The following is a 22348-nucleotide window of genomic DNA, read 5'->3' as shown; positions in this document are numbered from 1 at the left end:
GCTAGCCATTGGAAGAGAGATCTGTCCGTAATTCTCGGAGCAGATTCGTGGGCGTTCCTGTGATTTTTTCTCGCTCCGCCCCTTTTTGAACGTCATGCGGCGGTGGGCGGTTGTTTATTTTTTTTCTTCAAAGGTTTGTTTAGGTCATTCCTCCGAAGATATCGCCCGGGCCCGTCGACTTCTCGCATCTCTTCCTGACCTCCTTTTCGAGGCCGCCAAGAAGCTGCTGGGGAAAAGGTATGCGGCCGCAGCTCTGGCAGAGGAGCCCACGGAGGAGGAGGAGGCAACTTCCCGGGACCCCCAGGAGGCGAGCGAGCAGGATTTTCAGCCATCCGTGCAGCCTTCCCCAGACCAGAGACACTCTCTGCAAGCGAGAGATGACGGTGAGGGGCAGCGGCTGTGGAGAGCAGAGTAACAGCCTGCAGTGGGGTAGGCAGATTGCAGAGGGATGCTGCAGCTTGTTCCAAATTCTGTGCCAAAGGAAATTACGCAAATTTCGCACACCCCAGCACTCAATCCACCACTTTTGAAACCACATTCCAGTGCAGCCGGTCCCAGCCCACAGAGGGGCGGATGCAGAGCAGGCAAAGAGATTTTTTTTGTCATTTTGTGCACGAGAACAGACTGGCCAGGTTTCGTGATATACACACCTTTCTGAGGCGGCGGCAGCAGCCTTGGTTTGTGTGACTGGAATAAATAGCTCCTTTGATGTCACTTGCGAATGTACATTACAGATAAACGTGACTTTGCTTTTTGGCACTTTCAGGCTCTGTTACAGGAGTGTTCCCAAGATCTAAATCTCACCGCACTCCCAGCACTGCCCCTGAGGCACAGCGTGGCCTTGGGGAAGAGAAGTACCCAGCTCCCTCTCCTTTCACACGCTGCCATGCCGTTCATTCAGTGCCAGGATTGCGGGTGCAAATAACGGGTCATTGCGCCCAGGTGCGTGTGCTTTCATTAGCAACTCCCCGTTAAGTTGCCCTTAAGAAGGCAGCATGTTTATCTTTGGTATGGAAAGTACTCTCAGTCAGTACCCTCAAAGAAGAAAATATTTATATTTGAAAAAAGAAGAACTCACCAGCTGCAGCAAATTATAGTTTTTCACAGCATTTCAAGTGTTGTACTCGACGCTTGGATAAAAATGAAGATTCGTATGTTGATAGAAATCTTTCTTTCTCACGCTTTTTTTTTTGTTGCAAACACTAAATCGGAAGAGGACACTTTCGTCCATGCGTAGGATTTAAAAAATGAGCGCTACTCAATTGTCCTCGGAGCGCTTTAATTTAAGTACATCGGTACTTCTGCCAGCATAACCTTAAACACTTGAATCGGCCATTCCTTTACTACAACCGTGTTTTGGGAATATTTCTCACTAGTCTTGTTTAATTCATGCACCAAAGGAGATTTTATGCCTTCAAGAGCTTTGGAGTGTCTCTGTCTGATTTCCACTTGCTCAGCTACTCTGCGCGCTCCAGCACCAAGTGCTCATGATGGAAGGGCCTGGCTGGCGGCCACGATGGATTCCTAGAAGTGAGCCCTAATAGCCCAGCAATGGTCCTTGGCATGCCTTCTTTATATACAGTTGTCCAAGCGCACCGAGTGTTTACTGCATGTTGTGTGGGCATGCTGTGTGGTTGCGTGCCCTGCTCCTCAAACACATCATATGCAGGGTTAGCTTTTAAAGGATGTTTTCCAGGGTAGATATTAAGACAGTTCTAGTTGTGTTCCGAATAGTGTACGCATATGTTTACATTATGAGGGCGCACATGCGCACTCTTTGTGTACAGTATAGTTTGTGTGAGCTGTGGATAAGTAACGTAAAGTACGCGCATACTTTTCAAGTACACGTATTTCCATGTCATGTTTGTATATTGAATAGGGCGTGTGCAGACTGTGTGTGCTATACTCCAAACTAACGTTGTCTGCAGTTTATTTTGTATGCATTGTCTGTGCCATGTCAGTTTTGTTCAGTTTGTTAAGAGTATTTTGTATATGTGGTTAACCTATACCATAAGCGCGCTCCTTTTACAATATACTCTGTGTCCATTCCATGCATGTATGGTATGATGTGCATTAGGCGTGTTTGCACCTTAAACAAGTTGTTTTTTCGTCGTCTCTTGCGTGCATGGTAATTGTGCAGAATAATGTGCTTACATTTTGTGCACACCATATAGTGTTTACAAGATGTGTGAGCATTCCATCCGGTTTGCGCCGCTCAACATGTGCACCATAGACATGTAATACAGATCACAGTTTATAGTGTACATCGCATTGCGTGAGTATGTATGCCTTCCATGCACGCAATATTGTGAATAATGCCACTTGGTGGACAGTAGGCTGTGCTCATTGTGTGTGCATTTTGTTGATTTACAAAAGGACGTGGGTGCACGCCGCCTATGCAAGGCACAGATTGTATGCATTCCACGTCTGCCTGCTGCGTGTTATGGGTTATGTGTTTAGCACACGTGTCTGTAGGCTGTTTTTAAACAGTATAGTCTGCTTGAATTATATATAAATGCAATAGGCGTACAGTACTGGGTGTAGATGACGTGTTTTACAGTGTACTGCTTGTGCATGTTTGTGTGTGTGTGTGCAAATGTTTCAGTTATGTTATGTTATCAACACTTTTATAGCGCACAGCTGCCCCAGCAAAGGGGCGTCCCGGCGCTTTGGACAAGCATAAAAGACATAACACAAAAGACATCAGAGAATCAGAGGGCAGGAAAGCGAAATGCTAAAGCGAAATGCAATAGGTCTCACATTTGCGAGAGATTAAGCTATTGGCAATGTAAATGACAATGCCATTTATTTATCTGTTTTCAAAACCAACATATAAATAAAAATGTTCTCATTTACAATGCCAATAGCTCTAACTTTTGCAAAGGCGAAACCGTTACATTGTAAATGCTTGTTTTTAAATTGCTTGCAACAGTGAGCCCCTCCAGGAGACCAGAACGTCCTCCAGAAACCTTCTTTTTCCGTACAGCAATGAAAGATTTGAAGACCAGAAATGTATGTCCTCCCTGAAAAGGTAGCCGGGCAGGCCATTGGGGCCTGGGGCTCCATTTTGCCGGATCCTTTTTAAGATAGTGGGGACTACTGCCTCGCTTGGAACTGTACATTCTGCTGGTGGCCCAGAAGGCTCAGCTCTGATGTTTTCCAACTTGCTTGGTGAGGTGTGTCCGTTTGGACAAATAGATTTCTGGAAGTCGGTGAAGAGACTTCACGTGAGTTACCCAGGTCTCGGTAGAGACAGAGTTCCTTCTGCTGAATGACCCATGAATCAAATGGTTTAGATATTAGCAAAATTGTTGGGTCTTGCATGGTGTTAGAATTAAATGTGTCATTGCCCATCACTTATGCTCTATACGGTGTTATGTTAGCATTCATGTAGCTATTTTGTATTGACCGCTAATGCATATGCGTGTGACCGTCTTTTCGAACATCACGCATGTTAAAGTTAGCATCCGTGATGCCATTTTCTGCCATGTAGCTGCCAAGTTGCGCTGTGATCGAAACCAGGCCTCTGTGCCTCTCTGCTAGCCTCTGCAGAAAGCTGCTGTTCACTTATCGCATTCAAGGTTGAAACCTAAATGTATTAATGAATAGCTTGTTCTGCTCTTTCATGCCGATCCATGGTTGTAGTTATGCTTCCACATTAGACAGAGCTGAGACGGAACCAGACGGCCTTGGGAGTCTGATAACGTTACCTATTTTGCAGGTGGTAGTCCATCCTTCTGTGCCTTCTTTGTTCAGCCTTTGCCCTAGCTGTATTTTTCCACCAGGGGCGGGACTTCGACAGCTATCCCATGAGGCTGGTCAGACCGGACTCCACTGCAGTGTACCTACTAATAAAAGAGTTAGATTGTATTCTCCACTGTCATCCAGACTCCTCATTTCTGGGGAGGCCGAGAGGTGGTCAAGCATGACCCGTGTGTCCTATTTCGGGTCACTTCCTTTAATGGTGCAAGCAACTCTGAGATCTTTAACCATTTTGCCTCTGTACATTCCCATTTTAGTTTCCAGACGAGATGCGTGCGAGTCTTTGCTGCTGATTTCAGCTGCTTTTTGGCAGCTTCTGTTCCTAATTGTTTTGTATGCCCTTTGTTTTATTTTTAATTGCTACTCTCTTTGCTTGATCACTGGAGCTCGGCTTAGGGTGTGGGTTATCATGCTTGTTTTGCTGCGAGTGGTGCTCCCTCGGAGCAGCGTGCCCAATTCATGTGCAAGATTTTCCCATTCACCTATAATGACCATCTTATTAAGCCCAGACTGCCAACCAGTCCATGTGGATTTCTATAAGATGAATTTGTTGATGCAGTCTGCCCCCATTTAATTCTCCTCAGGAGTCGGTGTTGTTCTTCGCCATTGGACTCTCAGAGGGGGCAGATGATATGACTGCTTTCCGCTGTGGTCATTAAGTGCAGCAGCAATGCAGCATGATCGCTTTCACTTCCTGGGAGCACTGTATCCCTTAGTATAATTTTTCGTAGCAGCCTGCTCAGTAAGATGTAGTCTATAGTTGTCCGGTTGTTATAAGTGGGTGCATGGGCTATTCCTGGCTTAGCCACTGTGGAAAAGAAGTTAACTGTTTCCAAATTGTACGATCGAAGGAGGGTGTTGATTCTCCCTGTGCTCCCAAAAGGTGCTGACATCGGACTCCCATTCCCCTAGATGATGTGTATTAAAGTCCCAGAGGATGATAATTGCCATGAATGCATGTTGTATTATCAGAGTTTCAATCTGCTTGATCAGCTGGGTGAGCTTGTCCTGGGGTCCATGGCCATGGGGGTTGTAATATACGTTAATGCAGAGTATGGGTAGTGGATCGTCAACAGACTTAAGGCCTTTCAGAATGCCAGCTAGGACCATGTCGGAGGAGGGTTTTTTTATCTCTGTAAAGCACAGCTTTAGGGAGTACTTGACATATATATATATATATATATATATATATATATATATATATATATGAGAGAGAGAGATGCCCCCAAGGACCTCCCAAATAGATTGAACTTAATTGCAGGTTAAAAAAATTCTGCATAGCCGGTTAAGGGAATGGGTGTGGTTGCCCAGTTTCTTGAGCGCAGACGAGATCTGCCCCTTTCAGGAATGTGGTCACCGTTGAGCTTTGCAAATTCTTATGCATCCCTACAACATTCCATTCCATTATGTTTAAAGTTTGGATGCTTCCTGCTCTGCTGCTGTAATGGGGGGATCCTTGCTAGGGGTCAGCCTGAATTAGGTCGGCCAAGTTGGAAGCAACACAACACCAATAAACTGATTTGAGGAGGATGGGGGGTGGGGGTGGGGGTGGGGGTGGGGGTGGGTTGCGGCTTTGACGGTTGTAATAACCGGTCTGCCCCCATGCTGACCATCGACTCTGCACCTAATATACATGTTTGCTTTATCAATGAAGCATTCTCCTCGGCTTGTCCTTTTCGGGACACATAGCTTGGGGGTGTTCTAACAGGTGAGGTCAAAGGAATGAATTGCACCCTGACAATGTACCTACTGGTAATATGAAACAACGGCTGGATGTGTTGTAGAAGTTTCAGGGTGTTTGGTCTGTTGAGTGTGTCTAGATTGACTCCGATATGCACATCGAAAGGCAATCATCTTTGCTGATTGGCCTCCCGCTGGAGTCAAGATGTCTGACCTAAAGCTGGAATCGTAAAAAGACCTTTGTGTTAGTGGAGTTCTGTCAGCATGTGTAAGAGTGCTTTGTGGAACTTTCAGGTGGCCTGGGGAGCCAGCTTCTGGCCCTTGGGCTGGTCTTATGGGTTATACTTTCCTAGGCCAGTTTAAGCCCGATGAGGCTGCACTATTGAGCTTTCATTATTCATAGGGCTTCTTTGTTGGTTTATTTCCCACCCTGGGGCATTAGAAGCTCTGTTGGATATTGATGTCCAAGTGGCGATTTTCCAGTAGGAGAGCACCCCCCACCCGGTGTCCCTCTCACCACACAGGCTCCCTTAGCTTTAGTTGTTGGTAGGCGTGTGCGCGTGCAGAACTGGTTGAACACTGGTTCAGGTCCCACGGCATACTGGCCGTGCCTGGATCGCTGGGCAGCGTGCGCTGTTTATTATCTTGGGCATTTTGAGCGGTAGATATCTCAGGCTTTTTAATCTGGGCCTGTGATTCTATGTCCCAATGCGTGACAATCATCTGTGTGGAGGAGGCCCTTCATGATGTCCTGCACATTTGGCTGCACAGTTGTTGTTTGTAATGTTTCTTTAGCTTCTGCCACTCAAGCCAAGGATTTCATTCAGAATCGCACTTGTGGTGTTTTTGTGCAATTTGTGTGGTCTCAGTTTTGTGAGTGGACAGGAATGATGACCGCGTCTGTACACTTCATGACTATCCTTTGAAAAGATAAGAGACTTGAATAAGTTTGCAAAACGGTGAACCTAACTAACTCCAGGTTTGAATGGTTATCGATAATGTGAATATTATCCACTAAAACTTAAATTGGAGTAATGCTAGCAGGATGCTTTTGTTTGTGCTTCTCACTCCCGTGTTGCGGGCCTTAAGGCAAATCTTTGTTTTTTTGCATAGTTGCTAACATTTTAAAAAGGTGTTTGAATCACGTGATTAGTATCTTTTATGAAACTATTATTAGAAAGTAAGTAATACAAACTAATTGTTTGGCCTAACAAAACGACCAACTGAAAAAATGTGCAACTGGTCATCAATTTGTCAAGTTTGAGACTACATGTAAGAACAGTAAAAGAGTGCACATTGATTTGGTAGGAAACGGTTCAACGTGTGAAATAAACATGTCAGCATCTGCCTTTCCAGCCTGACTCCCCAGCAAGTGGCTCTTGCTATTATGCGTAGCGGTGTGCGGTCTTTCCTGGCAATATTTCACATTTTTCCAGGGATCTCTGGTCATGGACTTACCAGGTCTGCTAATTCTGGGCAGCAAGCATCTGCGGCACCCACACCAGTCCACCTGCCCGCTTAATGTAGCACAGAGGAGCAGCTGATACTCCAGACAGATATAACAACCCAGCATACTCGCTCTCTCTCTACTCCTGCCCCCTTATACCATGGACCTAAATATAGCTTCCGCACACATTTGCCACCTGCAGATTTTGGCTTGTATTCTCCCCTGGACGGTGGAACAGTACACAGATTTGGACCAGATATTCACAGGTTAAGCGCCTTTATACCCTTTGGGTGATAAGCGTGCAATAGAAATCCTCATAACATAACGGGTTCATGTGTTCTTACCTGTTCTGGGGGAAATTACTTGTAATCCCCATATTCAGCTGTAGGAGCACTCCCAGAATCTCCAGTATCCTTGCACTGAAATCTGGGGACTTCATAATTAAGCCCTTCGTAAGCATTGTGAACGTATTTATTTTGTATTTGTTCGTTTTCTATTACATGGACTTCACCAAGTAGGTTATGAGAATAGGTGGATGTGAAAAAGCCAGGAGGAAGTCAACCGTGTGTTTAGTGGAGCCATACAAAACGAAATATTTTGTCCAATTCAGCAAGTGTTAACCTATCACCCAATGAAATTTCATTGTGTATCTTTAACAGGTTAGTGAAATGCAGCGTATATGCAATAATGTATGGGTGGCGTTAGATTCTGGTTCTAATCAGGCAGTCACGACAGGGTTGCTGTGGGTACCCATCAACTGGCAGCAGTCTCTACCAATAATCACTGCTAGACTGATTGGGCCTCAATGCCCAAGTAGCTCTCGGTGTCAGCCAAATGTGAATGCTAAATTAAAATTTCCTTGCTAGTAGTGTATAAGGTGTAACTTGACTAGCCTCCTGTAGGACTGCTGCCAAGTAGTACCTACAAATTATCCTTAAAGGGGGTGCATCAGCTGAGGTATTTCAGTCTGGCGATATACAGTGTGTTTGAAATGGCTGGGCAGACAGGTTTGAGCAGAAAACGTTTGATTTAGATGACCTCTCTATACCTGTACACTACTGAAACCAAGGGATGGAATGTATTTCCAACAGTAGGACACCTAGAACTAAGCTAAGTCTTTCACATGGACTATAGGTGAGGTAGTATGGTGTTGAACTACCATTAAACCAGCAATTCACTGCCTCCAACGATGACCAAAGCCAGTCTGAACAAACTGAAGATTTACATTTGAAAAGATCACATTCCGATTGCTACCTCAAACCTTCTACTTGGATCTCCTCCAGAACTAAATGGCTACAACAAGAGCCTTTCTCTCCACTTTTATCAGTCGCTCAGTCTTAAATACCGGGCTCCTTCAAAGAGAACTTGATTAAGGAGTTACATTGTTTCACCATTGAAAACAGTATTGGAGGGATGGGAACACTGCTAGAATAATCAGTAACAATGTGTTAAAATATAGCCAGAGGAGGAAGCAAGACAATGTAAACTGTATGACTTCTCTTTGTAACCATTACTTGCAAAATCCTGATAAAATAGCAGAGCAGATAAGTGTTAAATATCATGTACCCTTCTCGGAACAACCCCTGAATTGGACACACTTGCTCAAGTGTGAGATGTTCCACTTTATATCCAAAAGGTCTTTCAATAGCATGGCCATGATGGTCCCTAAGGGCAAAAGGATGTATTTATTTACTTCTTTATTTGTGTTCGAGAAAGATGTGCATCTCCTATTAGTTTTTTCGCAGCTATGAAGGTGAGAAAAAGTCAATTTCGGAAGCTGTTACAGTACCATCGCTAGGACATTTTCTTTACGATGTTCCTCAGTGGTGAATACTACCTTCAAATGTTTGTCGTACACCAGTTCCAAGAGTTCTGGCTTCAGCTGCTCTGAAGTGCCTGTAAATTGGGTTGGCTTCCACATTTAGTTTCACAGCATTCCAAAGATTAGGGCCCTGGACTCCCAAGGATCTACCTCCTTGTTTGAGCCATTTGAAAACATGTCAGAAGATAAAATGTACAGCCAATAAATGAAAGTTCCTTTTGGGTGCGTATAAGGGGGGGTGGGGTGTAGTGAGCAAGGATGTGTTTGCATTTCTCCATTAGGATTTGAAGAGAGTGCAGAGGATTATGGCACCATAGTGGAAGGGACACTTCAGCTGGATCATTTGCTTGCCGACGCTTTATCTCCCTGTGCCTCTCCCTCACCCCTCCCACAACACTGCTTCAGTTGCATCATGTCCCTTAATCTCCCTGTGCATCCCCCAACACTGCTTGCAGGCCCCACCACCCCTCCAAGGGCACTGCAGTTTTGCTCTTTTTTTGGCTACTGTATGCATAATTTGCAATTCAGTGCCCTTCTTTAATACCCTTTGACGTCTACCCCACCCCCTGCACGACACTGCTTGCCCGCCCCCAAGAACACTGCACTGAATTCTTATGTTACTTTACATTAAACGCTTCTATTTATACAGCGCACCTAACCATGGGCTCGGGGGGAATTAAACAATCAGCCCATTATCACAGGATGAATACCAGACAGCAGACTCTAACACGGATCCCAAGCTCACCAGTCGGCAGCTCTCACCGCTGCTCCATACCCTTTGCGTAGCCATGTTGTAGGCTGCAATACCATATGTGACCAAAAAAGGTCTCAAGGGACACATAGTGACACACCCTCACAACACTGGTGGGACTGCACTCTCACAACACTGCTCGTTTTAGCATGGAGTTGGACTGCCATTTTCCCTCCCAGCGCTGCAGCACCATTGCAGGTGTACTACATAAAAACATTTTTTTTTAAAACACACACACAACGGAGTTCTCTATTTTATTAAGGTGGGAAGGGCGTATTTATTGCATAGGTACAAAACATTGCCATTCATAATGCAAATTGCTCCAACTCCAACAAATGCAAGACCTATTGCATTTTCAATGCTTGTTTTAAGTTGGTAGGTTGGAGTACAGCACAAAATGGCAAATGAATACAACTTCCTCAGTTAGTGGAAGTGTATTGATGCGTTCCTGTGGCTGGAGGATGAGGCCCAGACACTGAAATGAGGGCGGATGAAGACTGGTCTAACCTTAGAAAGTAAATCAAGGTGCTGCTGTTTAGATTTTCCCAAGCAGATTGTACTGTTAAAATTAGGGAGCTTTTTAGACAGGGACTACATTTTGTCTGACCTAGATTGCTACTTAAGGAAGAATGATGACTGAGGTACAGCTTTGTCATATTTCATGCTGCCGAGGTTTTGGCTGCTCCTGCTTTTAGCCAGCCACATTCTGCCTACTGTGTCAGCAATCACCTCGCACCAGGCCGGAATCTGCACGACAGCCAGAAAATTACATTTCAAAAAGGATCTCCCCAAAAGAGTTCCAGGACCTTAGAGGATTTACAAACCCTTTCAGGAAAAGTAGCATAGATGTGGGACCCAAACCACTCCGCTTAGTTCCTTTTGCAAGTTCTCCTTGGCTCGGCAGAGAGCTCCAAGAGCTGCTGCGTGACCAGGGCAGGTGTTAACAGGACAGCCAAAGTCCCGGAGGTGATGCTGATCAACTGAAGTCTGTGCAACTTGCTCGAGAAGCGGAGGGTCTACTTAGCACGTAGAAGCCTGACTGTATGCTCAGAGAAGGGAGGAGAGTGCCTGGCTCAACAGGATGAGAGACTGTCCATGAGGATCCGCCATAACTGTCCAAGGAGCGAAGACAATTAAAAAGCAGCTTAATGCCGATTATAAGAATTTCTTAGACTCCCAGTGTGGTTCCAACAGCAAACCTTGCAATGAAATCAAGATGGAATTCAACACTGTGCTGTTCAGGACCCCTACAGCTTGCCAAGGACTGGTGCTGCCACTGCTTCAAATCTGTTTCTGGTGAGGGAGTATTCATCGCTACAGAAGCCCTGTTCTTAGCCCGAGGGAACAACTGCCAAAGACAAATACCCACTTGAAAAAGGCCCAAAGGCAGCAATTGTTGAAAAGGAGCACTTCTGAATCTAGCCTAGAAGTCTTAACTGCCGCAGACAAGCACCAATCTCATGCCAGCCTGAAAACCACACTTGCCAAAGATGAGGTGGCACAGAGCAGGCCTGACAGGCTGCCCCATCCCTTGTGGTCCAAGTCTAGCATAAGGACGCCACCATGGTTCCACGTCACTTTGGCTAACAGTGCATGTGCGATGCGTTTACCCACCAGCACTGAAAAAGCTGCATCTCTGGCCATATAAAGGGCCTAAACATGAGCAACTGAAAGACTGAATTGATTACATAGAGGTAAATCGGTCATGAGTACACCAACTTTAGCCGGGGTGACCTCTTTTGGCAAATGCTCATTTGTTGCATATCTTTTGTATATTTGGTAGCTCAGGAAGCTTGGTAAAAGATTACTATCCTCCTTATCTTAAAGTCTGACCAAATGATGTAGGAGGCTAATGAGTTTGAGCCACTGCCAATGCAATAGCTTAAACTCTTGCAAATGCTAGATCTATTGCATTGCAAATTACTAGCGCCCATGCGCTTTCACATTCATAGAAGCCGCGCCCCTGTCTTTAGACAAAAGTGAAACAGCGGCACAGGGCGCTTTGACAAAAAAAATAAAAACATCCGTTTGTCAAGTTAACAAGCAGATTTTTTTTTGTAAAAGCGCCCAAGCTGCGCTTTCACTTTAAGCAGCCGAGCACCTTTCTTTAGACTAAATAAAGGGGCGCGGCTTCTATGAATGTGAAACCACCACATGGGCGCTAGTAAACAAACCATAAATAAATTAAATAAGCGTGGCCACTATACTTAAAGAACCGAGCTGCTAAAATAAATAAAGAAATGCAGCCGCTATAGTGAAAGCGGACCGCTATTAATAAATAAAATAAAAGCAGGCGGCGTGCTGCGACATAGTGGGTGGTATAGGGGCAAGTCATTAAACAAAATAGTGCTCACAGCCTAGATAAAGCATAAGTCCACATTTGTAAAGCGCACAATCACCCGTAAGGGTCTCTAGGCGCTGGGGGCCGTCGGGAAGATTAAGCGAGCTATTGCCCAGAGTCACATGGTGCTGGGCTAACCTGCCGCCGGAGCCGGGAATCGAACCGTGGTCCCCAGATTCCAGCGTCAGTCGCCCTGGCCATACCATGTAAATAGCAAGTAAAAGGTCCAGTTGTTTTGGGAGGTAAAAAAAAAAAAAAAAAATGCAGACAAGGCGGTATCAAGGAGGGACTAACAAGCCTAATAACGACTCGGAAGCCAGCCTTTACCAAGGACAATGACACAAGCAAATTAAAAATATGGGGGGGGGGGGAGAGTGGGCGGGGCTTCAAAGCCATACTCCAATACTGCATGTCTCGCAGCAGCAGATGAGCTGCCCTGGGGCGACCTAAAGAGAAAAAAAGCCTTTTTCATTGTTTGCTATGAATGACTTCATGTGATATCTGCTGTTTAATGTAGTTAACGGCCAGTCACCAACACAGTACCCTATAACCTCATACAAAACCGCGATGAATGTATTATTTTTGCTCACACAACTTGTGTTTTTTTCCAGACCTTGATTAACAAGCATTGGTAATGCTAGGGCAATGTGAATTTTTAGGTTTCGTTTTTCCTGCAACCATATGCCATAAAAAAACATGCCAAGCATAAATGTGGCAGGCAATTGATTGCCAATAGATTTGCCAAAACGTAACCCTTGCATATAATTTTAATACAACAGAACCAGCGCTTCATAGCAGGCAGGTGTCCTTTAACATAGACAAACGATTTTTAATTCACATTGCAGAAAATAGGATTATTATTGGTGCAAAAGAAATTCTGGGCTTTGAATTACTGTAACACGGAGACACTTAAACACACAAGGGTGACTAAAGATGTAAACAAGGCTGAAGAATGGATAAAGTATGACAAAAAAGCACTGCCAAAGTAAAGCATTAGCATACCAGATTTTGCACTGAAATGCACTTCTTTTTGGGCGAACGTGCATATGAAATCAAACAAAATGCTGCCACTCTCAGTGAAAGAGCCATAGCTTGAAGTGGGCTGACTCATTGCCCCATGCCGTAAGGTGCAACGACGGACGTAAAACCTGAATGACATTTGAACAAATCTATGATGAAGAGGGGTGACCCAAAGCCCTTCTCTGAATGTATTTTTGTTTCACGGTTTAAAAAAAAAAATGTAATGAGACTGGTCAGACAGTTAAATCTGTATCAGGACATCATAACAACGACCAATATTACGAGCATTAGAATTATGCTTTAATTTCAAAGAGAATACTCAGTGTTTATATCTTGAATTAATACCAATGAAGAGTGTTGGCTTCATGGCAATGTTGGCCAAACCTTGAAACTTGATGCCTCAAGAAATAATTAACAATTTGAATTCAGAAAGGCAGCCAAGACTTGGCTTCCTAAACATAAAACATCCTCAGCATAAAGGCCACCAAACAAGTGCTAGACACAAACTACATACACATACAATCAGTCACCCACACAACAAGCATTAGCATAGCCAATATGTCTCTCCATTGGGACCTTATAAGTGCTTAGTCATGCAGCAGTTAATGTTGTTGCACCAAGGATATTGTGCTGCTTGTTCGCGCTATATAAAACTTTATAAATAAATAACTAAATACTTATAAGGTCCCAAAGGCGAGCCCTATTGGCTATGCCAATGCTTGCACCATTATGCGGAGATGTTTTATTGCAGTATTTTGGGCTTGCCACGCTTGTCAAATATACACACAATGCTGCATAATTTGCAAATGTCGTTAAAAGTTGCGGTTCTAGCTCAAACACATAAAATATCGCCTAAAATCTTACAAATGGTTACAAATCCAGCCCCTGGCGCTTCACAACAGTTAGCATCCTGTATTTCACCTGTTGATTACTGAATTCAGGCATTAAAGAGGTGACAATTTTGCCGAGATGTATCTCCAACTGATGGAGCAAGAGAAATGGTTGCCTGCAGAAGTACACAAACCCTTACATATCTAAAGGTAATTAAAACAGGGTGGAAACGAGTATTCCTTTGTCAAAAACAAATCTTTTACACTATTCAAGCAAACTGATGTTTAAGTTACGAACTGTGTTCCCCAAAAAAAGTAATTATTTGAACAGGGTACTTATACGCACATTTCACGCGTTTGATGCCTGGATTCTTAAAGCGCATTTCCAAGAGAGGCACTGTGGCTTCTTTTTTTTGTGTGGGAGTTTTTATATAGCTCCAAAACGCAGTTCATAAATGTACAATCCTCTGCGTCCATGCAAACGAAAATCCTTGTATTGAAATTGCTGGGATAAAAATATATAGAGCGGATCCAGTTCAATGTGTTTGGCTCATTAAAAACACAGTTGGACCAATAGATGGAGATGGGTTATATAATGAAGATAACAGATATTTCGATATTTACCACTTGTCATCATGAGGCCGTTCAGTACCCAGCTCCCGCGCGTCTTCTTAGCCATGTGTGCGCTGCTGCAGTCCACTCAAGTCTATTCTTTGCACACACTGAGCGCCTCAATCGAACGGCAACAGAGGCTGGGGATCCTCCGTGCACTGAAAGTGACATTACCACCTACTATGAAAAGGAGGTCATCGAATCCCCGTTTGCATCTGCTCTACACCCACAATGCAGACGGAAAATGGAAGCGAAAGTGAGACTCGGGCGAGACAGTCATATTGTTTTATTCGATCAGGTTTCCGTTTCCCCTTTGAAGGCTAGCGTCTGTCCTGTGCCTTCCCATGACACTCCTGGTACCGTACAACTACCCCTTTTGTTGTAACGCACTGGTGATGCTAGTCTTCTGAAATGAAGGCTCTCTTTTTTTTAATCCAAATTTCATCAAGATTATTTTATTTTTTGAGTTATGAGCAATGATTTAGAAGATGAATGACGTGGCAGTCACTATATTCATAGAAACTAGCATAAGAAGAACCTTTAGGCACAGTAGGAATTTCTTTCACCTTCCGCCCATATATTTATTTATAAAGCAGCCAACTTTAAAAAAGATCCAGGTTACCAGCTTCCTGAGCTCGTCTATCAAGCAGGACTACCCCCCCCCCTTTTTAGGGCGAGCTGGCGTTGGAGCGCAAAGCGCTCCCGCCAGCGAGTTCTATAGTCGCCGTGTTCACTGGCAAGGGAGTCTAGAGCTGTGCACGAGCCGCTACTGGCCTGTGCACGAGCCGACTCAGGTCCGTTAACGCGCGGGAACGTCAAGTGCACGTTCACGCGCGTCACGCTCCTGTCCTCCCGCGTCTCTTCTCAGGCGCGCTCCAGGCCGACTTGCGGTGTGCGTCACAGCGTGTTCCAGCGTTTCTGTGGCCGTAGGTAAGTGAGGGCCGGGGGGATTTGTTTTTTGCTTATTTGTTTGCTTGTTAAAAAATGTAGTTCATTAAAATGTTGGATGTTGGTCTTAACTGTCGGTTGCGTTAGTCGCCTTTGTGTTATTTTGATTTTTGGAAAGCAAAATGGTATCATTTTTTGCGGGGGTCTTTTGTTATCTATGGTAACCAGCTTTAAGATGGTGCTAACTAATTCCATAAGCCACGTTGAGTGTCCATTGCACTTGAAGTTTTCGGGTTTGCACGTTTAATCTGTTTGTTTTGGTAAAAGGTGATGGTCCCCTGCTTTAAGATGGCGCTTATGAATACTCTATGAACTGGCATTGGGTTTCCATTTTACTTGTAATTTTCAGGGTTGTGCTTATACTTTGTTTGGTTTGATAAAAGTGTTGATAGTGTCAATGAATACGTGCTTTACATTTGAGCGTGTCGCAGAGGTATACAGTGTGCTTGACCATTTGTTAGCCAAAAGTTCTTTCACAATGGTGCCGATAATATTATCTAGAAATAAAAATGGTGCTCCTGTGAGATATTTGTATACACATGTTGATATTTGCAAGAAACAAAAACTTTTTTTGATTATTGGATTTTTGTTACCAAGCAAATGGGATTTAAATGATCAACAAATGGATTTGGGTAAGGTATGATTGGATATTAGAAGGTTAACATGATCTCGTGAATGTGTTGTAATATCGTGATTGCCGTTTGAAGATGGCGTGCAGAGCCGGAGGGATAATATATTGATGTGCGCTTCAAATGAACGCTTATCTGATTGGCTGACTGTTACTTAAATATTGGTATCAGGTGCTATGAAAAACTGTTTGGCTGATGGAAAGGTGGTTTGAGACTTGCACGCTGAACATGGATAGTTTTACAAGGGATTAATTTGCAATGTGTTCTGGGGTTGTGTTTATCATACTGTGCTTAATCTGTGTATGGTTATTAAAATTGTGTGTTAGTTATGTTCGGACATGCATCGCTTTTTAAAGTACCTTGTTCTTTTTTCTTTGCATTCTAACTAAAGCTCAACTGGACAGACTTCCTACTAATAGCCAGTAATTCTAAACACTTTGATTCAAGCCTTTCTGTGACACGAACGTGGGAGGCTTCATTCCCCATGCCCTACATGCTTTAGAGCGCTAAATCACTTTGCTTCACCCTCCGTGCTCATCTCACATTAAAGGAACACCTCACCAGGAAAACCAGGACTGCATTGTGCCCGCTATCCTTCCTAAAGAAAATTAAATTCTCTTCCAGATGCTGACTTTAAAACTGTTTCTGGACCGGTCCCAATTATCAAGGCAGTGCTGTGCTGAATGTCCTCCCAGGTGCTAACCTGCTTCTTTTGCAGGGCATCAAGGTCATGACTCTATATTCTTGGTACTGGAGTTGCTTACCCTCTTCGCTGTTCCATCTTCAAGATCATCCGCATTGCCTACTTCTCAGAATCGTATGAAAGGAGTCTCATATTATCGAAGTGCTAGCCTGACATGCTATCGGCCGAAACTGCTAGAGAATAAACGGAAAATTGCGGGCTGTGCAGGGATACTGGAACACGAATGTCTAAAAATTGTAAGCTTCTAAGCGTACATCTGGTACTATTCAATACAGATTACGACATAATGGCTCATGAAAATAAATGTTACATTTTCATAAGTTTTCACTCCAAATAAGTCAAATATGGATCAGAACAAAACTGCAGCATCAAGCCTAGTGTTGCTTCCCAGAAAAACCTCAAGAAATTGCAGCCAGTTTGGCAGCCTTGCAGTGTTTGCTAGAATTGCACCATTACTTTAAGGAGCAGAACGAAAGCAAGCCGTGTGCTGGCAGCTGCTTTAGAGTGATTATTCTTTCAGGGTTAAGAGGATCTCCAAACTGTGTGTGTGTGTGTTTATATGTCCAGATTAAGAAAACATTTTTCATAGATATTCATTGACAATCTGACCTTTTTTTCCACCTCTTTTTTAGGTTTCAGGGTTATATTTATTTGTTTAAACAGGAATTGTGCTTTCAATGTTAGTGCCTTGTTTATAGGAGTACAGAAGAAACAAATGACCCACACTCTGTCCATCGTCTGAATTTTTTCCACTTTTTCTATAAGACGTTCAAAAAGGAGATCTTGAGAAAGGTAGAGGGACATGAGCAATAATCGTTCCTGTGCCTCCTGATGTTGAAGATGGGAGCTGCTGCAACCTGCTCACTGTTGAACACTGACATGGAGTTGTTGACCTCTTTGTGAAGGGCAGAGCGGCACCTGATATCGAAGCTTGGACTGGGGTAGAAGCAGACACTTGGGTGCACAACAATAAGACCTGCTTTATCCAGACATTCTACCCTGGAAGGCTCCAAAGCACATCATTTACTTCTCAAAGACCAGTGCCACTGCAGCTACAGACTGCATCTTTATTCAACGGTACCTCTTAACATTTTACTTCCTCATTTTTTTATTCCTGCACAGGAGTGGTTGAATTATATAAAATGGGTACTTCTCAAAGGGGCTAGTACACTAAATCCTATTTGTCCTATGAAAATAGAAAATACTGTTGTCCCTTTGACGCTGTGGAGCGAAGTTACCAATTAGGACGGTGTTGTCATTCTCTTAGAGCTGATTATAGCCTCATATTATGTTAGAGCTCGTATTATATCAGGATTTGGATTCTAGCAAAATCCTGAATTTTTGCATCTTCAAACGAATCCACACAGAGATTGGAAGTAGGCGGAAAGTGGTACCTGCTTGGTTGATATGCACTCAAACTTGTTTAGTGATGAGAACTTAAAGCATGTTCCCTTCCAGTTCATGAGGAGTACTTTTTAAGTTCTGGTAAAACACCTGAAGTACATTCCACTCTGAACTTGTATATCCATTGTGTGGTACTTGCCATTGGGGAAACCTACACCTCATGCAAGATCAATTTGAAACCTACCACGCCATTGGTTGTAACTCCAAGTGGTGTTCAGACTATTTGCGTTTCAAGGGGAAGCGTATAATCGGGCAGCGCAGCGTTGAAACTTCAACTATTGCTGGCTAAATAACACCATCAGTCTGGCCCTCAAAGGATCATTCAAGAGCCCACCTGTAGCCACCAACATAATCCCTTTTTAAGGACCGGTTCCAATAATGGACTGTATAGCTTGGAACCTCCTCCAAGTTCCCCACGTACTGCACACTGGAATTGTGTTCCAGAGAATAGTGCAAATAACAGATTGGAAACCTGCCCTGCATTGCATTTTTTCCATAGGTGGAAAACCACTCCTACTGGGACTGGCACTCGGCTAACCGTTAAGAACACGGCCAAGTGATGTTCACTATCTGGTACACAACCCCTCCTGCTTACTACCATATCTTAATCAGGGTGGCGTACAGCCCTATTGGGTCCCCTGTATCTCTTTATGCTTGTTGACCGTTCGAGACTTTGAGACTTTGAGTCCTAGAGAACTGCTCATGCGTCTTCATCAAGAGGGTGTAATCCTCACCCTTGTAACGGGGGCTGGTGGGGTTGGGGTGACATAAATATCAGGGCCACAATAATGCATTATCACCAACTAATTTTGATTACTGTTTTCATTATGCAGGATAGGACATTATGCAATACTCAGTTTCTGTGTAAAGTTGAGTAAGCTAGTTCTATTGAGTTTTTGGTGTTGGTCCAGCAGATATGCATAGATGCAAGATAGGGGGAGAGGAGTTGGCCTCGGACCTGGGGATCTGGGTTAGAGTCTCGGTAACGACGCCAAAACCTCCTGTGATTCTGGGCAAATCACTTAATCTCCCCGTGCCTAAAATGAAAGTAACTGGAAAACGTAAAAAATGTAACGTAACTGGAAAAATATGTAAAGCGCTCTGATACCTGATTCGGTTTGGGTCTAGTTCGCGCTATATAAAACTCCGCAAAAAAAAAATAAAAAAAAATATGCAGGTAATTTGTCAATTGCTTCTCCTCCTGGTCCTTGTCCTGGGTTGCATTAGTCTGCTTCTGAGATGAGTTACCAAGCTTACCCAGCAGTATCCTACATCTATTTCTGGTGCAGTTTCCAAGACCTGCCTTACTGCATCGTTTTTGTTGGTGCATACTAAAACCCCTCTTTGAAGTTTTGTTTTTTAAACTTCCCTCAACCGCATCTGGTAGCACAAGGCTTCTTTTGATGTGAGTCCTATGAATTCAGATGAGGCACTGTGGAAAGTCTGCACAACCTGGCATGTCTCACTCCACCTGAGTCGCAAAGATTTTCCCCGCCTGAACTTCTTTATGCACACCAGTCTCGGAGAGAAAGGTTAGCACTTTTAGTGATGTCCTAAAATTACGTCCAACCTTGCTGAAATACTGCACCAGGTCCTCCTGCCCAATGATGAGAGCAAAATAGGGCAGACTAAAATGTTCAGGGTGTGTAAACAGTCTCCCAAAAAATGTCATATGAGATTAGACCATTTTTAGGTTGAGCCTAGCGGCAGCTCGCTCTGCAAGACTGCTGTAGTAGAGTATGGTAGAGAAGCCTGCCCACTCTCCTCCCATATTTTTTTATTGGCTTGTGTCATTTTCTTTCATAAATGCTGCCTTCGGATTAGTTAATAGGTTGTTTGTCCCTCCTTATTACGGCCTTGTCTTCATTTGTACCCTCCCATGGCCACTGGCCCTTTTACTTTGGTTCTTACATGGGCCCTGTTATTTAATCTGTAAGTTTCTCTTACTGCAAGCCGGACATGCGCCGCTTCAGCTGAAACCGTTTGTGGTTTTTTTTATCTGAGCAGCACGGCTGCCCTTGTCGCACAAGGGCACGCTTTCAATCACTTTAACCTGGCATTCTTGTCTCCGTTTTAACTCCCCCATCCCCTGACACCCCCCCCCCCCCTCAGTAAAATGGATTTAGAAATTATGACCGAATTAAGTCATGTGAACTCCAGGTAGCACATAATAGTGTGCTAATGCGCTGAAGCAGACAACAGCACCTCTGTTTTACATGTCATCTGCACTAAGCGACCGGACAGGTTGTTTTGTAAGGCCTGTTTTATTAACACCACCACCACCAATACCATTACCAATACGAATGCAATCACCACCACCAATGCAACTGCCACCAATACCACCACCAATACCATAACCACTACCACCGATGCCCCAACCACCACCAATCAATCAATACCTCCACCACCACCAATGCCACTAATACAAGCACTACCAATACCACCACCTCTGGCTTCTCGCTCGCTAATGATAGCCGGGGCAGTGTACGAGGCCGAGCTGCAGCCAAGCCGAGCCCTCCCTCCATGCCTACCGTAAAGCACAGCCCGCCCTGCACCAGGAGGTGAAACCAGTGCCCTACTACAGCTGGAGTGTTTATTAGGCCAAAGATAGCAATTACTTTACGCAATGGGTAGGAAATAGCCCCCTCCCTACCGAGCAGCAATAGTGTAATCACAGTGCGAAAGCTGTTGGAGCACTTTGTTAGTGTTTATAGCTTGGATCATATGTAACCTTCACTTCATACTTTGTCTATGTAATTTACAATTCTTACACCATCTTCACTGCATTATTTATTACTACTTTGAAGACCTCGCAGGTCGGTCTCTTCCTCTGATATTTACAATCTAACAAGCGTTCGAGAAGGCTCTTTATTGCAATGCAATTGGTCTTTCACTTGCGAGAGTTTAAGCTATTAGTAGGGTAAATGACAGTGCCTTTTATTTATGTTCTAAAACTCAAAACCTAAATAAAAGGTATTGTCATTTACAATGCCAATAGCTCAAACTCGTGTGAATGCGAGACCTATTGCATTGCAAATGCTTGTTGCTAAAATGCCCCCCACCTCGGTCCCATCAGAAGCCATACCAAGTTGCAGAGTGCAAAGTATGTCACAGAAGGACTTGGAACATTCACAAAGGTGCTTATCAAACAGGAGTTAGGAGAGCCTCATTATCAGTCCTTGGTTACTAGTACATCCTGACAGCGAGCACTCCAGCAATATGTCACTGTGAAAGGCAGACATGTTATTTCTGTGTCGCCACAAAAGCCTCTTGTGAACGCCAGTGAGGTGTCGAGAACACCAAACAAGATGGTTGGTGATCACCTCAGCTTTGCTGTCCAGTCGTTAATGAAACCAGACATGGCCATAAGTGGTGGACAGATACTGGTGGCAAAGTTATGTTATGTTATCCAGATTTGTATAGCGCGCGGCTGCCCCAGCCAAGGGGCGTCCCGGCGCTGCGAACTGACCAGAGTGCAAAAATGAAGGTGCACAAAAGAACGGATTATTGGAAAAGATGGGTTTTGATGGCTTTCCTAAAGGCTAAAAGATCATGCATCCCCCGTATGGTTACAGGCAGGCTGTTCCATAGCTTGGCAACAAGGAGGCTGAAAGAGCGTCCCCCAACTCTAGCAAGTCTGGTGCGTGGGATGGTCACTAGATGTTGTCCCTCTGAGCGAAGAGATCTGCTGGGTGTGTACTCAGACAGGAGGGGGCTCAGCAGTGGGGGGGGGAGGCGGTTTTAAGGATCTTGAAGGCTAAACACAGAGCCTTAAACTGGATCCTTCTTCCCACCGGGAGCCAATGCAGTTTCCTTAAAGTTCCTGAAACAGAAGAGTGGCGAGGGAGGCCGACCAGAGCTCTGGCAGCCGCATTCTGGACTCTCTGCAGTCTGGTGATTTCGGCCAGGTTCGCTCCCAAAAGGAGAGAGCTGGCATAGTCCAGTCTTGAAAGGATCGTCGCCTGGACGATGAGCTGGCGGGTGCGGCAGTCAAAGAACTTCAGGATGGGCCTGATGTTGCGTAAAATGCCGAAGCACGTGGCGGCCACTTTCTTGGTGTGGATGGTGTATTTTAGAGCCGGGTCGATCCAGACGCCTAGATTTTTAACACAGTCTTTTGGCTTGGGGGGAGAGCCCAAAATATCAGGCCACCAGTTATCTCCCCAGGAAGCGGTGTTTTTTCCCCAAGAGGAGAATCTCGGTTTTACCGGCATTTAGTTGGAGAAAGTTCGCCGTCATCCAGTTGGTGATGTCGATGAGTGTCTGTTTAAAATGACGGGCTTCCAGACCACTGTTGTTATTCAAAGCCACCACCAACTGGGTATCATCTGCATATGATACTAAAGCCATTCCATTCCTTCTGGCCACCTCCGCTAACGGGCGGACATAGACATTGAAC

General features: G+C 44.4%; 1 protein-coding gene and 1 pseudogene across 5 annotated transcripts in view; one reads left to right on the top strand and one right to left on the bottom strand.

Moving 5' to 3' along the window:
• Positions 1-22348, top strand: part of LOC144824188 (YEATS domain-containing protein 2-like) — a 41701-nt pseudogene that overhangs the window by 4525 nt on the left and 14828 nt on the right.
• UBE2F (ubiquitin conjugating enzyme E2 F (putative)) overlaps positions 1-22348 on the bottom strand; it is a 1146915-nt gene that overhangs the window by 1118353 nt on the left and 6214 nt on the right. The gene's annotated exons all lie outside the window — the stretch shown is intronic.

The sequence above is a fragment of the Lissotriton helveticus genome, chromosome 3_1, assembly GCF_964261635.1.
Source record: "Lissotriton helveticus chromosome 3_1, aLisHel1.1, whole genome shotgun sequence".
Taxonomy (NCBI): Eukaryota; Metazoa; Chordata; class Amphibia; order Caudata; family Salamandridae; genus Lissotriton; species Lissotriton helveticus.
The sequence above is the reverse complement of the archived record's forward strand: the minus strand, read 5'-3'. Positions and strand labels throughout refer to the sequence as shown.